Raw genomic sequence first — 19230 nt, forward strand, 5'->3', positions numbered from 1 at the left:
GAAAGTGTGTCAGTCTGTCTTTCTGCTACCTTTTCACGGCCCAACAGTTTAACCAATTCTGACGAAATTTGGTACAGAGTCAGCTTTTATCCCGGAAAATCAAAGCGTTCCCACGGGATTCCTAAAGACCCATCCGCTTAACTGATTTGTATTTTTGGTACCGAGGTAGCTTGCGTCCCTGTAATTGACATAGGCAACATTTTATCCCGGAAAATCGAACAGTTCGTACGGGAGCTTTAAAAACCTAAATCCACGCGGATGAAGTCGCGAGCATCCTCTAGTCATTTATATTTTGTAGGTAACAAGGGGTGAGGGGATCTTTGTTTTGCTTAATTTTGAGGAAATAGAGAAAACAGGAGAAAACCTACCATGCAAAATCCAGACCCAGTCGGGTATATAGACATAATTTCAGTCAGTACTTACGTTAATCCTTTTATGAATAGACTAGCCGATGCCCGCAGCTTCGCCCGCGTGGATTGGTCAAATCCCCTGCAGCATCAGGATTGAGGAGTTGGAATCCAAATTTTTTATGAAACAATGTCGCAAAGTTCCTCTATCGAAAAAAAAAGAAATGACGCAAATCGGTTCAGGAATCTCGGAGATTTCGGTGTACATAGGTAGAAAAACACAACTCCCTTCTTGAAAGTCGGTTAAAAAGTAGCCTATGTTACACCCTGGTCAATCCTCTACTTGTATGTGAAAATCCCGTTAAAATCGGTTCAGCCGTTCCGAAGATTAGCCTTTTCAAACAGACAGACAGACAGACAGACAGACAGACAGACAGACAGACAGACAAAAATTTTAAAAACGTGTGATTCAGTGTTGGTATCGTTCATATAACCATATGAGCTTAATATGAGGTAGTTATTTCGAAATTACAGACAGACACTCCAATTTTATTTATTAGTATAGATTATCTGGTATTCTAAAGGGCATTATTTTTCATTATGATTTGCAATAATAATAGTCTAAGAGACGTCTGCAATTAAAGACGGCGTACTAGACATTGCATATTCATAGAAAATGACAGGTAACAACGTGTGCCCATATCTCACTGGCGTCCCTAGATACGAATCCACTTGGAACGACAATAATAATGCGATTACATTTGAATTTCAAATTCCTGTGCATCTCTTATGACGGATAGGCGCCTGTCTTGCCTGTATGATTTTGAGAAAAAAAGTACCTAAGTACATAATATCCTTTAAGAAGCGATGATAGCCTAGTGGTGAAGGCATCATATTTTCCTAAAGAGTCGGGTAAATATTCAATCCAGGTTTCAGAGTAATTGTACAAATTATCGTTTAATTACAATTTGACACTGACATACGGCTATGTTTGGGCATCTAAATCACTCACGCGCCGACTGGCACGCGTCGCAGCTTCCAGCGTTACAAATACAAATTACTATCAACTTCCATAACACGTTGATTGTAATTTATTCATGTTCCAATTGCTATTGCTAATAATAAAGTCATTTATTCAAAATAGGTACCATTGTACACTCTTCGATTGTCATTTCATGAATTTTTAAGATACTAAGTGATGTAATGGTGAAAATTAATTATTTACGTAAGCTTAAATACATAGTACAAAACCTCAAACCTGCAAAAGTATATGAATTGAGTGAACAATGAAAGCTCTAATTTACGTTCGACGAATTTAAGTTCGACATTCCATAAAATGTATGGGAAGGATTTTCTCTACTGAAAGGCTTAGTTTAACTACGAGTATATTACGTAGAAAGGTTAGAAAGTTGCCTAAAACTAAAGCTATGAAGGTTCTACACGCGCCCTGGTTTGTGAAGTAGCCAAACTCAGATTCTTACAATATGAATGAGCCATAAGTGTAGCTTACCACACAGATCACGATACACATGTCAGAGGCGTTGCACCATAACACCATAAAAGCCCTGTATTAATGGCGTTTAACTCGCGTGCAACACCCGAGGTGCCATAACATAGGTGGGCGGTAGCAGGAATTTTGATTGAGTCCGAACCAGACGAGACAGTAGAGATTTATCGATCGCCCTGTATATATGTGGTAACAATAAAATCATGAAATGGTTTCATCAACCTCGTCAATTCTGGCGGTATTCTGCAGGATGCACTTCGGAAAGTGTGCTAAGGAACTATTTGTTCCGGTTTTTCCTTCATCATTTTGCTATCAGACCGCGAGGCATTGTAAAGGTCTGCAGTCTGCACCCCTATTCCGTCGAAATTCCATAGAACCAAAGGAAGCGATCCGTTTCCTCGTTTCTTATACGCACTGCTAGAATATGGAATGCCCTTCCGGCTTCTGTTTTTCTTGTCAATTACAACATTGGTACCTTCAAAATATGATTGAATACGCACCTTCTATAGGCGCTTCACTATAGGCTGCATTATCGCCTACTATTTGTACATCAAAGTATGTGCCTATTTAGTTTTTTTATTAAATATAAATATATAAATAAATATACATATATATATGACATAAATTGTCTCCATCTCCTGAACTATAATGTTATGAGGTAACTTTCCGGTAACTGGTAGTCACAGATTATAGCTGATGTAATTCTCATGGGTTTTAATTGTACCAAGAAAAGTAAAGCTGACTGACTGACTGACTGATCCATCAACGCTCAGCACAAACTTCTGGAAGTTCTGGATCGACCAGGTTGAAATTTGGCATACAGATAATGCCTTAGAAATCCGGTAAGTTTTTTTTGTAAATTCAATCCCTGAAGGGGTAAATTAGTAGAAAGAAATTTGTGTAATCCCCGCAGATGAAGTCGTGGGCATAAGCTAGTAGATTATAATTAGCAAGTATTACAAATTGCAACAAGTGTAAATAAAAAATTTATAACAATAAGGTTACAGTAACTAGAAAAGAGCTGATAACTTTCAAACGGCTGAACCGATTGTCTTGGATTATAGCTTAGAACACTCTCGATCAAGCCACCTTTCAAAAAAAAAAACTAAATTAAAATCGGTTCATTAGTTTAGGAGCTACGATGCCACAGACAGATATACAGATACACACGTCAAACTTATAACACCTCTCTTTTTGGGTCGGGGGTTAATAAGAATCTACGCGAACGGAATAATTATGGTTAATTTATAAAACATACGATTAATTATGTTTACAAATACTACACGGTCGTAGTAGTAAGCAATGTAAATACATTAAATCTCAGCTGAATACAAGAAAAGCTCGTAAATCCATCATGCTCTTCGCATTCCAGTGTGTACAGGCCGTCGGGGGCGAATCAAGTCCACTTGTTTTGACGGATCGCAGCATCTTTGTGCGCTCACATCACATTCAGACACTTCACCGCCTTGAGATTATATTAGAATCAAATATAATTTTATTAGATACATTTTTACCCGACTGCGGCAAAGCCAAAAATGTTTATGGTTATGATTTTAGCAGTCTATGTATGTATGTATGTGTGTATGTTTGTATCCAGATTCTGTCTGTTCCACCGTAGCGCCTAAACTACTGGGCCAATTTTGATGAATGAAGTGTCAATCGATTCGTCGTAAAGGTCCGCGTTTTATACGAAAACGATTTTATAAGAAAAAAATTGACCTAATGGATGTTACATGAAAAAAGTAGGGGTCTCCAAAATTTTTTTTTGCTATTGTATCAAGTGGGGTGTCAAATAAAACAGGAAAAAATTCTGAGTTCATAAATATAAATGTACTACAACATTAAAATATACCGAGCGACAGAAAAACAATTTTACTATAATATTTAGCGTTTATTAAGGCGATCGCAGTCGGGTTTTAGTTTTCAACTTTATCTTGTTGTTGTAACGGTTGAAATTAATTATTTTGCTCAATAATAAAACTTCATTTTCTAATATTGGATTCGGATCGAATTTTTCCCTTTTGCTACAAGACATTGCTACCTGCTTTTCACGATTCAAGGTCTAGAGAGATTCTAGAAGTATCCTATAGGTTTTGATTCCATTGACGGACAAACAGACAGACAAAGAAGTGATCCTATAAGGGTCTGTTTTTCTGTGGAGATACGAACCTTTAAAAGCAAATATAAAAACTCGCAGAGGACTCGCCTGAGCAGGATTCAAATCTGTAACTCTTTGATTAGAAGCCAAGGTTTTTAACCACTAGGCCTTATAGGCTTAATATTATGGCCACTAACATAACCATAAATCATTATGTTAAGTAAGTAACTGATTTATGCCTCGTAAGAGTTAGGCTCAGAACACAGCGCTCCTTTGTTCTATTTCTACACAAAAAATACCTATTTGCCTGTCAGTTAGTACTATTATATATTCTGTGCTGTCAGTTTAACTGTTCGCGTAGCTGAGGCTTAGCTGTTACGCTAATTGAGCTTAAAAGGATCACAAACATTGAGTCACTCTGCATTATATCTTTTATGCCACGCAATAGATTCGCAATGTCTGGAATAGGGATGTTACACTAAACTATCGATATCCGACCAACTCAACCATTTCTGTAACGTTAGCCGTTACAGAAAACTTTGAGTTGTACCCAAATCAAATCTCAGTCAGTCCCATAACACATTCAAAATACAAAACGTTGTGAAATCATTAAGTTCATTTATAACATACTTACTTATTAACATACTTACTTTCCCTTTCGTACTTTAATTTTCATTCAGTTATTCACAGTTAGCCTTTACCTAAATAGGAATCGCTTTTGGCTAGATATAGTAAAATTAGATGTTCTCAGATTAGAATGAAATACATACCTAAGTAGTAAGTAGTTATTATAAAATACTTAAAGACGCGAACCAAAATATACTTTATCGATATCATGTCGATAACACCATCGATACGATATGCACCGATTATGTGTCAGCATCATCCCTACGCCAGTGCGTAATGTTCTAAGCTTTCAAGATCACGTAGAAGCTACTCTTGTAATAATGTTTTCAATTTATTATCCTCCATTAAGTTTGATTATAGCAAAACGTCTTATTCAAGAAGCAAATAAGGAAATCTTTATTTAATATTTCACATAATATACTTAAGTGTACTACATATAACTAGCTCATAACCGCGACTTCGTTCGCGTGGATTTAGGTTTTAAAATCCCGTGGGAGCTCTGTGGTTTTCCGGGATAAAATAAAAAGTAGCCTATGTCACTCTCCAGGTCTTTAACTATATCTACGACAAAATTGACGCCGATTCACTGAAAACCAATAAACCAACAAATAAGCACACTTCATTTATAACATGGGTAGAGATGGGTAATGATTACTAATTGCAGTATGTGAGTGATTACTTGAGCACGGTATCCTCTCGGAATTAGATGGGTTTGGCCATTGGCTACCACACAGGCCAAGTGCGGATTGGCAGGCTTTACGTAGGTACGGTCGGCTTCAGAATTCGAGTAGCAATTCCGCGAAATTATTGCATCAAAAACCTGTCGCACTTATGACCTTTTTTCTATAAACACGTTACACACACCTAACACATGTGCATAACCGTGCCACGCGATTATGATCATTAAGGTGCTAAACGACTTACGGCCTTTGACTGTACCAACCTACCTTTGAGAATATTATGGAGAACTGTCGGGCATGTAAGTTTCCTCACGATGGCTTAAACTTTAAACCAGTATCTCCCCCTAATCAATGTGTACGCGGTTTCTGGTTCATACCGGAGCGCTAAATTAATAGAGTAAGCAGTATATTATTATGACGTTGTGTAAACCCATAGCAACATTCAAAAATTATAATACGGATGACAATAAATTGCTGTGACGTACGCCTTTCTCTTGTTAATGTTAATAACATGCGCATAGTCCAGTCAAATAGAAATTTCCAATAATGTACCAAACAAATTCAGTACAGCCATTCTAGTTGTAACTAATTTTAATCAGTTTTAAACTATTCGCATCAAAAAGGCATTCCGAACTAGTGGTAGATGCATTTGACGATTCAAAAGTACTTGTAAAAGTTAAATAATTTTTTTTTTCAATAAAATTACTTAGATTCTCTGCGTAAATGGATTGCGTACCTACATAGGAACTTTGTTGCTTGTCAAAAAATATCATATAATTTGTGAAAAAACGACGTTTGTTATCCGCATGTAAATAATCTGTAGATAAGTTACTTAGCAAAGTTGTTGTTTTTCAAAAAATACCACATAGTTTTTGATAAAACAAAGTTGTTATTGACAAATTACACGTAGATGAGAAGCATTATTGATTTAAATGTGAAAATTTAACCACAATGCAGAGATGGACATAATCACGCACTTGAAAAAAAATGAAATGTATTTATTTGCTGGATATGAATAAGTACATAGGATGTTATATTTTTATATATATGTTATTATAATTAAATATAAGTGTCCTTCATATTCTGCTACATAGGTTGCCATTTGCCAATATTCAATACTCATCAATAATAATAATTGTAATATGTATTAGATACGGATTTGGGTTTTAATTATTTTATTGGCGTCAATTTTGTTTGGATGATTGGAAATGTCTAATGAAGCAGGGCACACTTCTCTCACTAATAAACGTAAAGAGCTCTTATCTGCTATCTAATTCGTGTTATGTACGACTAACGCGTCTGCTCACTTAAGGCGAATGGTCACGTACTCTGTGCCATACTCAGTTTCTTTTCCCTAATATGGAGCTGGTTATTGTAACCGACATAATCTATTGAGCTATTCGCGATTTAAATTTAATTGTTGTAATAAGTTGTAACTAGTTGTTAGAATATGTGGATTTCTGAGAGGTTTCCATTGTGAATTCCTCCTTTCCTTTCCAGAACCTTTTAAACTTTCAGTAAAAATCTGTACTTAATCTTTTGTACTTGCATTTATTGTGTGTTATACATTAAGAAAAAGCAATCAACTTGAAACATCTCCCTCACAATATTTGTTTTTTTAATTTCATATTATACCTACACTTTTACACACTAAAAGCGATAGCCTAGCTTTTTTTGAGGTTTTCAAGCTTATGGGCGTTGTGAGCAATTAGTGCCGTTAGTGTCATTTGCTTGAACGCTGAAGGAAAGCATCTTGCGGAAACCTCATGACTGAGAGTTCTCCGTTCTAAAGGTGTGTCAAGTAATCCGTAGTTGGCCAGCGTGGTGGACTATCGCCAACGCCAGCGACGGATCGAAGGTGCTGAAAGAAATGTTTCTTGTTTTTCTATTAGAAAGTAAGAAATTAATTTGGCTTAGAAATTATTAAAGTGGTGAAGATTCGCCTTAAAAATTCCTTTTAAACTTATTACCGTGCGGTTCAAAGTTGAAGCAGATTACTTCAAGACGTGACAACTACAGTAAAAGCCATTATTGTTGTAGGTATGTCTCACCTTATTTATAGCGCCACATTTGGCCTCCCCCGGGACGCTCCGGGATGCTGCGAGTGCCAACCGCTGTCAATAAAGTGTTCACTTAACGCCGCAAGTGCTGAGGTTTTAGACAGCATTAACCGAAAGTGATAAAGCTCTCTAAAATCTCAGCATCCCCCGCCTCTTAATACTACTCTCGACTGCAACATCACTTACCACCAGGTGACATAGCAGTCAAGGGCTAACTTGTATCTGAATAAATGAACCTACTAGATGATGATGTGATAAAACTAGTAGAAATATAATTTCCCTAACTAAGTAGATACTAAATCAAGTTGTCTCCAACCAAAACACTATTTAAATAGACAAACATGATGGATTATGATAACCACAAATAGGAATACCTACCTCGGTAATATATTGGGAAATTACCAACAAATTATACTATCAAATTATCAATAACTACCGACTGGCCTTTACGGGGTCTAACATCTAAATCGGGCACGTTGTAAATCAAACGGTTTCAAAACCAATAAACTTGCCGCATATACCATCGATATTACATAACCAAAGATACTCAGTGCCTTCAAATCTTCTTCAACATAAGGAATCATGTCAATGTAGAATGTCTTACCTTAGTTTTACTTTCCCTGCCAGACATCTGATTTGCCATCGAAACCACAAGCTCTATGATTTTGTCTCAGGGATTCTCGAATTACAAGGTACAACAAAATTAGTAATTTCTCACTTTTTGATCGTAAGTAAGTCAGACTTATGATTATAGTGCGGAAATCTCGTCAAAATTAGTAAACTTACTTAAAAAAAAAATGTACAAATGCAACAAACACTGGCAAGGCCCCCTCGAGCCTTGTTCCTGGCACGCCATACGTATTTACGTATGTAGATATTTTATTTTTATTTTTCATGTTCTTTAATCTTTACCTACTGTTTTGGGAGCATAAAGGAGCCTAAAATTGTGTATTTAAAAAAAAACTGTCTTGCCGATTTTCAAACGCCCCATCTACTATATAGCTATGTCAGAGAAGAGCGAAAAGTTGCAGAGAAGCGACCTTCCTTAGGTTTCTAGTCTAAAGCTTGTGTGTTACTGGTTATCCGCCTTACTAAGGCTGTCCTATCCACGTCTATCTACGCTGGTATACCCTCCCGGCTTATATCTCGGTAATCATAGATCAGTGAAACAATAGTTTGACGGTCGGGCACAGTGGGCAGCGCGGAGTAACTCACTGTGACACTAACATGAAATCGTTCCTCCTAGGATTACAGAGAAAGTCTGCACTCTACACACGTTCAGTACAGTCGGACATGAATCATGTTTATTTCCACTGAAATAAAGGTTTTTGCTCAATCTGTATGTTGCTGTAAAAAAAGCCACAAATAGGTACTAAATAAAAAAATAAGTTATGTATTAAAAATATATTATGTAATCATGTATGTATAAGAGTCAGTGTAGTTCTAGGTATACTTAATAATTTTTTGGAGCCGGCCGCCCGAACCGTCTATCCTACACTTTTTTGTTATCTATATTTAGTAAAACAATAAAATTGTAATTCTAATCACACCTGAAGGAAAGTTGTGATGTGGCCTAAGATGGGACGCGCTTGCCCAGAAGATGCCTATTCACTCTTGTTTTAAAGATAAAATAGATATTTATTTCAATAGATTTACTAGCTACTTGTATTTTGACTCTCCAAAATTCTGTTAGTTTTGGCTCTACGTCCTAGTTCCTACTAAAATGAGCGAAAACTGAACCAGTGGTACTTAGATGCTTTTGGCGATTCAAAGTCCTTGTAAAAGTTGAATTGAATAAAAATATTTTGAATTTGAATTTAGGAGTAAAATAATACGAGTCAAATAACTTTTGTATTTGCCTGTGCGTCGCAGTGACACACAGACACACAGCTCGCCGCGGTCGCAGCTCCAGGATATCGCGTTACACCACGTTGTACCCAGCACAGCCTACAGTCCAAGGGTACCGTTGCTTAGACGCCAGCTGCTGGCTTGGGGTCAAAGAATCTATCAACGGATATATTATGTATGTATCTACTAGCTGATGCCCGCGACTTCGTTCCCGTGGATATAGGTTTTTAAAAACCCTGTGGGAACTCATTGTTTTTCCGGGATAAAAAGTAGCCTATGTGTTAATCCAGGGTATAAATCTATCTCCATTCCCGTCCAGTAGTTTTTGCGTGAAACATACATCCGTCCATACATTAAACTCTCGCGTTTATAATATTAGAAGGATTTTGTTGCAATAATATCTCTTTAATTTTCCGGGATCAAAAGTTGCTTGTACCTCCCACGTAATGCAAGTATCTATACCAAATTTCGTCAAAATCAGTTTTGATGAACCTTAAAAAGATAGCAAACAGACAGACACACTTTCGCATTTATAATATTAGTGGGTATAGAGAAAGGATTTAAGAGTACATTTAAAGAATAGTCACTTAAATAACAGTTACTAACAGCTTCCAAATTCCATTTTTTATCGATTTCTAATCAGTTACACAGCTAAACACCACGGATAAGATTACCAAAAGTTCTACAGCAGCTTACGGTACTCGCAGGTTCACACACAAATCAGCCACAGAATCGAAATAATGTAATAGAAATGGTACTTACTGTCTTTAACGGTATGTAAGCAATCCACTCATAAAGAAAAACATGCAAGATTTTTGCTGGTTATTCCTATGCTAAACACGTAATGATCGGAGATCTGTTCAGGTCTCGCCATTTCGAAGAAGCAGCAGAATTTTGAATTAATTCCAAAGAACCTACATCCAATTAGACAGCTGCGAAGTGGTTATATTCTAATTATTTGTGGCCAGCAACATGTGGGCAGCGAATATTATATGGAATATTATTGTAAATTGAACAATTGAAAAGAGCAACCGTCGAGTTTCTTACTGGTTCTTGGTAGGAACGGAATTCCGAACCAGTGGTAAATTATTTGGCGATTCAAAAGCACTTGTAAAAGTTTATTTGAATAAAAATCTATTCTATTCTATTCAAATAGAGATCGTATCTTCTTTGCAGAAGATACGATCTCTATTTGAACACTTCCAGAACATTATGAAACAGTCTCAAGATTGCAGGTTTCCTCTCAATGTTTTCCTTCACAATTAAAGCGAATGATATGTAACCGCTTCTATGCAACGTAGTCAGAATTCTGCAGCTAACAGGCTCCGTATATCACGCGCTGTAAACTGCTCCTGCTGACCGAGATACCCTAACGAGGCGGATATCTAAATGATGATTTAGCTCCACCATCGCCGGCGTTACTGCGATAACTCCATGCGTCTTAATATAACTGTTTCTACCATCATATCAGCTGATTGATATTGAATTCATTCGTTACGTTAGAAGGGTATCAGAAGGTTACCTTAGCGTTTATGAATTCCATTTCTATATTATTTGGTGTACAATCCATACTAATACTAATATTATAAATGCGAAAGTGTGTCTGTCTGTCTGTCTGCTACCTTTTCACGGCCCAACAGTTTAACCAATTCTGACTAAAGGTACAGAGTTAGCTTATATCCCGGGGACGGACATAGGCTACTTTTTATCCCGGAAAATTAAAGAGTTCCCACGGGATTCCTAAGGACCCATCCGCTCAACCGATTTGTATGAAATTTGGTATCGAGGTAGCTTGCGTCCATGTTATTGACATAGACAACTTTTTATCCCGGAAAACTAAATAGTTCCCACGGGATCTTCAAAAACCTACATCCACGCGGACGAAGTCGTAGGCATCCTCTAGTAAAGAATATTTTACTTTACTTACCCTCACCACCAGGGTGCCTGGTGCACTTCGATCACCCGTTGTGCCAGATCCTTTTTTCCACGCACATGCAAACTGTGGAATTAACTCCCTTCGGCGGTGTTTCCATTAGATTACAGCATGGGGTTATTCAAGAGGCGGACCAACAAATTCCTGAAAGGCCGGCAACGCATTGGCGATTCCTCTGGTGCTGCAAATATTCATGGGCGGCGGTAATCACTTAACATCAGGTGACCTGTCAGCTCGCTTGCTCGCTATTTTTATTTAAAAAAATAAAAGAAAACTTAAAAGTGTGGCATAAAATTCGATAGAGGGATCCTTAACAACTGAACTAAGTATTTGTCAAATAAATAATTAGTTCCCAGAAGTATTCTTATGACTGGCCATCAATCGAGAGTGGCCCAGAAACTGATCAGCTCGTCTAAATAGCGAGCTGGCGCTAGGCCAATGTCGGCTTAGGCCTGCCCCGGTATGTGTTGTCCATTACCATGAGATATACGTGTAGTATCATAGAGTAAAGGTGGTATGTTATTAGGGTTCCGTATTACCTACCAGAGATTCAACAAGCCGTCTAGACAGAGCTATCGTACTCACCATCTCAAACAAAAAAATCAGTCCATATTTGGACAACAAACAACAACAAAAAATTAAAAAAAAAAAAAAAACATACAGCCGAATTGAGTACCTCCTTCTTTTTTGAAGTCGGTTTAAAAGACAATAAAGAAATGATTATTCCGCAGAAAAAGTGATTACTTGTGTAATTTTAAGGTTTCTCTCGTAAAAAACAGAAGCTACCCAAAGTTTTCTCTAGTTGCTTTATAATAATGCATATCTGAATATTGGCTAATCATTCATACTCGTAGCTCCAGGTCACGTGGCTATGATAACGAGACATTTCCACATCAAAGTGTATGACAAGGTATTCGTGCGATGATAAGGTGCTTACAGGATCATAAAGGATAAACCGTTAAGCGTAAAGTAAAATGGGTTATCCTAAACTGATTAAGCTGGTGATATTATCACATAGTTGACCTACTTTTACTGCTGTATGTATATAATATGTGAGTTTCTTTGCCTATAGTTTTAATGTAATGAAATTTATTTATTATTCTTATTTTATTTATTCAGATACAAGTTAGCCCTTGACTACAATCTCACCTGGTGGTAAGTGATGATGCAGTCTAAGATGGAAGCGGGCTAATCTGGAAAGGATATGGCAGTTTTTATTGAACCCACACCCCTTTGGTTTCTACACGGCATCGTACCGGAACACTAAATCGCTTGGCAGCACGACTTTACCGGTAGGGTGGTAACCAGCCACCACCCACCAGACCAATATCTAAACCAAATACAGAATCATATTATAAAGATATCTACTATTTCAATCCGACACCCAGTAGAGAAGTAAAACTGAATGTGCGTTGGGTTATATTTTTTTGAAAATGAGGCTCTATATCACTACATGGTACCTCGATAAAAGATGACAGTTTCAAAACAGCAGGTGTGTTTGCGGCTATTTTGTTGCTATAAAGAAGTTTAGTTTTAGTAGAAAGCACGTCATACAATACGCACTGAAACTTTCAGCTTTTATAAAATAACGAAGGTCGGCACGCGCTGCCTCTCTCTCTATCATGACCGCTATTTCCACAAGTTCGTGATACTAATAACTCCATACCTCGTTACGCCTGCCCCACATTAGCCGCGCACCTCGTTACACTAATTACATACGCGGGTCGTACTCCGTTATCGTGACAAATCCGCACTCATCAGCGGTAAAGCATGCGAGGTGCGAACTAGACCCTGAGCAAGGGGCATTTGTCGACATCGCGGTAACCACCATGTAGGTCAGGATGTTATATTTAACACTGGACTAGAGGATGCCAGCGACTTCGTCTGCGTGGATTTAGGATTTCAAAGATCCTGTGGGAACTGTTTGATTTACCGAGATAAAAAGTTGCCCATGTCAATTAAAGGGATGCAAGCTACCTCGGTACCAAATTTCATACAAATCGGTTAAACGGATGGGTCTTTAGGAATCCCGCGGGAACTGTTTGATTTTCCGGGATAAAAAGTAGCCTATGTCCGTCTCCGAAATATAAGCTAACTCTGTACCAAATTTCGTCAGAATCGGTTAAAATGTTGGACTGTGAAAAGTAGACAGACATTCAGACAGACAGACAGACATACTTTCGCATTTATAATATTAGTATGGATTAATTCCTAGAGTGAGGAAATCTAAATAGCGAACATACTTCAAAAGGTACGGTAAGTTGAAAATTGCGCATTTTATCTTTACCCGACTGTTTTCACGAGGTTCCCTTCGAGACTGCGGCAAAGCCAAAAGGAAGAGTTATGATTTTAGCAGTCTATGTATGTAGGTTTGTATTTATGTGTGTTCCACCGTAGCATCTAAACTAATGAGCCGATTTTGATGGATGAGATGTTAATTGAATCGTTCTTATAGTCCGGGTGACATAGACTACATTTTATACGGCAAAAAAGTTTTGGTCTCCAAAAATTTTTTTTACTGTTGTATCGAGTGGGATGTCAAATGAAAGAGGAGAAAACTCTGAGTTCATGAGTGTAAAAGTACTGCAACATTAGAATATACCAAGCGACAGAAAAACATTTTATTATAATACATTTCAGCGTTTATTAAGACGATCGTAGTCGGGTTTTAATTTAGGTATTGTGCTGAAAGTAACACAGTAGTTAAGTAATACATAGTTTAATTTATCATGCTCATGTTACTCGTATCGTAATGGTTCTGTATGTAACGCCATCATTAACTCACGCTTAACGTTAAGTAGTTATTTAGATTACGTAATTACCTATAGCAGTGTTTTACTACGCGCTGCAATGCAGTAACTTAAATAAAATGCGTTTAAATCTAAAATAATTGTGATTATGTAAGTAGTATTATTATTTGTTGCCGAGACTTTCTCGAACCCGAGACCTCAAGATCAGCGGCCAAATAAATTTTCCAGTAGAGTACAAGACAGTTACTTTAATTTTCCTTGAAGTGAAGAGTTCTGCGTGATCAAATCAGAAATGTGGAAGTCCATGGGAGAACCAGAATAACAGACATAGTTCATCGGTTTGCGAAGCTGAAGTGGCAATGGGCAAGTAGTTAGAAAAACCAATAGACGTTGAGGTCCCAAGGTGCTAGAATGGTGACCTCGCACCGGAAAGCGTTAAAAGACCTCCCACTAGGCGGACAGACGACTTCCAATAAGTCGCAGGGAACCCCTGGATTCAGGTGGCTCAAGACCATGGCTGTGGAAGTCGTCCCTACGAGAGATTAATGTCCAGCAGCAGTCTATCGGTTGATAATAATGATGATAATAAATAAAATCAATTTAATATTCAGATCAGAATGATGTGAGATCGCACATCTACTATAACATGACTGACTGTCTGATTGTTTCCAACTACTGGAAGGATCTGGCTATTTGCAAATATGTAGCTATAATGACGTATACCTACATCCGCTAAGAAAGGATTTTTGAAAATAAACGAAGCCGCGGACATAAGCTAGTTTTCTCGTATATCTGTTTATCCCGTAAACATTCGACTTTACACTTCAAGGAAATAATGTACAACGCGTAACCATAACCTCAAAGTGAAGTGATAGCCAGTTAGCGCCCAACCGGGTGTGCGCATTCATTGGCAGCGAGTGATTAACCGCCAGAAGACCGCCACTAACCGAGCGTTGGCGGCCAATATGGATGTCCACCGTGTTACCCTCGGGCGGTGTAAACCTCACTAGGTACGAGAAAGTCCGACAGTAAGATCATATCGATATCTGTATTTAATATTATCGATAAAGGAATATTTGATTTAGGTATTTTTAATCAAATCAAAACAAAATATTTTTTAACCCCCGACCCAAAAAGAGGGGTGTTATAAGTTTGACGTGTGTATCTGTGTGTGTGTCAGTCTGTGGTATCGTAGCTCCAAACTAATGAACAGATTTTAATTTCGTTTTTTTTTGTTTGAAAGGTGGCTTGATCGAGAGTGTTCTTAGATATAATCCAAGAAAATCGGTTTAACCGTTTGAAAGTTATCAACTCTTTTGTAGTTACTGTAACCTTCACTTGCCGGGGGTGTTATAAATTTTTAATTTACACTTGTTATTCAATTATACTTATAAAAGTACTTTTGAATCGTCATTGCATTGCATCTACGCGTTTCCATCCTGTTTCTATACGTTTCGCGGGAAACCTTTTTGAGTGAGAAGGGCTTAGGTCATTGTCTCCGACTTTAACACTATGGAAATTTCTGAGGCATGATTGATTGTCAACACAGGTCAACACAGATGGATACAATTTATTAAGAACATCCATGGAACATCCAGTTTTAATGTTGAAAATAACTGTCTTAGTACTAAAATAAAGAACCTCATAGCGTGATACCTGTGGGAGATATGAGAACTTAAATAATTTGTATAAAACTCCAGTGTAACAACCCTGCAAACGGCTGATCGAGGAAATGAATTCGTAAAGGACCAACGTTTGTAAAGCAGCAGAGACAAATTCGACTTCAAAATATTTTTATTCAATTAGACTTTTACAAGTACTTTTGAATCGTCAAGAGCATCTATCACTGGTTCGGAATGCCTTTTCTACCGACAATAAAAGAATCTATGGCACTATTTGCAGATATTACATCCTGACTAATTGTCTAGTTATATATTATTTATCGGTACCTTCATCCTTGGTATAAACTTTACCGATATTAACTATCGACATTGAACCCGAAGAGCGTCCCTACTTGTCCTACAAATGTTAGTCGGCCTAAACAAATACTAGGTAGTTAAGACTGGCCTGTGTCCGGTACAAGATAATTCCCCGACTCGAACACGGCTGATTGATAATCGATAAAGCCCTTTATTGCCGGGAATCGATATTTAATACAGTCACCATACATATTTCATGGCTACCGACGGCGAGAGAGATGGGCCGTTAGCTAATAAAAATAACTTATCGCTACTTTGTACACTTTATAAACTTTAATTTGAGAAATTTCTCTCTCATGATCTTTATCATAAACCAGCTTGTGCCCACGACTTCGTCCGCGTGGACTACACAAATTTTAAACCCTTATTTTACCCTCTTAGGGGTAGAATTTTTAAAAATCCTTTCTTAGCGAATGTTTACATCATAATAGCTATCTGCCTGCCCAGCCCGACCCGTCCAGTAGTTTGAGCTGTGAGTTGATAAATCAGTCAGTTAGTCAATTCAAGGCTTTTCCTATCAAAAAGGTAATATATTTAACATCACAATACGGTCTTAACACTTTTTAAACCCAAACCTCTGGAAACAGCAAGTTTTTTCGCTCTCTTGTAAACTTATTTTGATTTTCGTCGATATGCATTATTGATAGCCTCCAAAATGTCATATCTAAAAAGCAAACACTAGTATAACAAGTACGGGGTTCCGAACCCCACAAACATGTCAAAGGTAGCGCTGTCCGACCTCCTCCTAAATCACCGCCCGCCATTAACCATATCCACAGCCATATCGAACATGTTCGGCTAATCCGACACAAATATTTGTACAAAGGGCACTGTTTAGCCGACCGGGAGATTTATGGGAGGCCTCGTCGTGTTCCCATTACTAACGAGAGGTAAAAGAATCTACTTTGTATTATTCCATGGACTAACTATAAACAAACTTAAAGAAATGATAGACAGAGAACGGGCCAGCAATAAAATGAAGCACCTCCGGGAAAGCCGATTTCAAATAAAGAAGCCAATTATTACTTTAAGACTCTTCATGGTCGCTCCAAGCGTGACAGCATGCTATTGCAATCAACATTTACGGGTAGGACATGTCAAGAGCGAGACGCGTGAAGTGTGGACAATTCGAATAAACTGTTTTTTGTTTTAGATCTGAGCAACAACATAATAGAATAATAGGCGTCATACGTTTGTACGTAGAAGCGCGTACATAGAGCATTCTTAAGCCAATCATCACCATCATGATCTACCCATCGCCGGCTCACTACATCAGCTCATTCTGAGATAAGCATGGGTCTTCTGTCTTCTCTCAGAATGAAAAGGGTTTGGCCATAGGATACCACGCTGGCCAAGTTCGGATTGGCAGACTTCACACACCTTTGAGAACATTTTGGGCTCTCAAACTTGTTGTTATCCTCAAAATGTTTTCCTTCACCTTCAAAGCAAGTGATATTTAAATTCATGGACATCAGTAGTTTACAATAATTAATCTTTCATCAACATACAAATATTGAAGTTGCGTAATTGATATTCCACCAGTTTCAATGAAATCGTGATTATTTAATGATCTATAATTTCGTCAAGCGGGCAATAAATTGCGTTTAATAGTTTTCAATTTGTTGTAAGTTTATTGATACTGCTTTCAACAACTTCTGGTTGAATTATGGCCTGATTAACTTACTGCTAAATGGTCAGCTAGCTATAAAAAATACAGCACAAAGTCTAACTAGCTTATGCCCGCTTTTTGTCCGTGTGGACTACACAAATTTCAACCCCCTATTTTATGCCCTTAGGGGTTGAGTTTTCAAAAATCCTTTCTCAGCAAATGTCTAGTATCATTATAGTAGCTATCTGTATACCAAATTTGAGCCCAATCCGTCCAGTAGTTTGAGTTGTGCCTTCAGTCAGTCAGTCAGTAAATCAACTTTTCCTTTTGTCTTTAGATTTATTTTTCTGTTTTGTGAACATATTTTTATTCTCTCGCTTCTTATTCCGTCCATCTATTTCGTCGAGTCTGTGCGATCAGGTAACATGAGACGAATTGCATATTTCTCCAGCTCTCCTCAGTATATCTTCCATCTGACATCGTGATTAAATAATCGCAACTTTTATATCGCCTAAGAATAGCTTATGAGAATTTATGCGAGATAACATCCCATAAAGAAAGATAAGTCCATTTTTAAATACCACAAATAAATTGTAAAGAAACATTAAGTACCTACTGAAGTCATAAGTTCTGTAATATTCATAGAAAGTTGCACTGTTTTTAAAATAATCCTACTAATATTAAAAACGCGAAAGTTTGCTTGGATGGATGGATGTACGGATGTTTGTTACTCTTTCACGCAAAAATTACTGGACGGATTTGGCTGAAATTTGGAATGGAGATAGATTATACCCTGGATTAAAACATAGGCCACTTTTTATCCCGAAAAATCGATAAGTTCCAACGGGATTTTTAAAAACCTATATCCACGGGAAAAATTATTAGTTATTATAATTTAGAATGAAAATATTATGATAGTAAGCAATGAGTAAAGATTGAAGAGTGGATAATTTTTAATCGGCGTTTTGAACAATTCAATATCACTTTGCCTTACTGACGAATAAAAACATCGCCAGGAAACCTGCATGCCTGAGAGTTCTCCATAATGTTCTTAGGTGTTTCTCAAGGTGTGTGAAGTATGCCAATCCGCACTTGGCAAGCATGGTACAATATGACCAAACTCTTCTGATCCTGAGAGCAGACCCGTGCTCAGTAGTGAGCCGGCGATAGGTTGATGATGATGATGAAGTTGGAGCAAAACAGCTGAATTAGCTTACACAAATTTCAAACCCCTATTTTACTCCCTTAAGAGTAAATTTTTCGAAAATCTATCGGATGTCTCATCTGCATACCAAAGTTCAGCCCGATCCGCCCAGAAGTTTGAGCTATGTGTTGACAGATCAGTCAGTCAGCTTTTCCTTTAATATCTCAGAAAGGTAAACATAATATAACAAACCCGGAATCAGATTTAAAATCATCTCAGACAGAAGAGGGCGTTGACAGCAGCATCGCTTGTTTTTGATCCGACTTTACGACAGATCAATCATATCAGATGCATCAGATGCTGCAACCCCCAAGTTATGATGAAACTGACTAAACTGTGCAACGCGATCTCACCTTTATTCACTTGAGCTAATGATTAAAATCCCGTCACAAAAGGCAAAAGTATTAACCGTATACTGGGTGTACCAACTTGAAGTACAATATGTAATGCAAGTGTTAAGTATTGCATCTCGGAGCTCGTAAAACGTCGGGGCTCTCAGAGAATGTTACAGCAACGATTTAATTATTGGGGCTATTCTGGAACTTTATACGAATGCGGATTATTGGTGGTAGGTATATGTTCTGGTGC

At 37.6% G+C, this 19230-nt stretch overlaps 1 protein-coding gene and 1 long non-coding RNA gene across 4 annotated transcripts in view; one reads left to right on the forward strand and one right to left on the reverse strand.

Moving 5' to 3' along the window:
• The window catches only part of LOC123876874 (calcium uptake protein 3, mitochondrial), an 81129-nt gene that overhangs the window by 42944 nt on the left and 18955 nt on the right, over positions 1-19230 (forward strand). The gene's annotated exons all lie outside the window — the stretch shown is intronic.
• LOC123876884 lies at positions 1176-18799 on the reverse strand. The gene is made up of 3 exons (XR_006798449.1): positions 18731-18799; positions 9842-9849; positions 1176-1186 (listed from the first exon to the last, which is right to left on the reverse strand). It is a non-coding gene; the product is annotated as an uncharacterized LOC123876884 (long non-coding RNA).

The sequence above is a fragment of the Maniola jurtina genome, chromosome 22 (assembly GCF_905333055.1).
Source record: "Maniola jurtina chromosome 22, ilManJurt1.1, whole genome shotgun sequence".
NCBI classification, from domain to species: Eukaryota; Metazoa; Arthropoda; class Insecta; order Lepidoptera; family Nymphalidae; genus Maniola; species Maniola jurtina.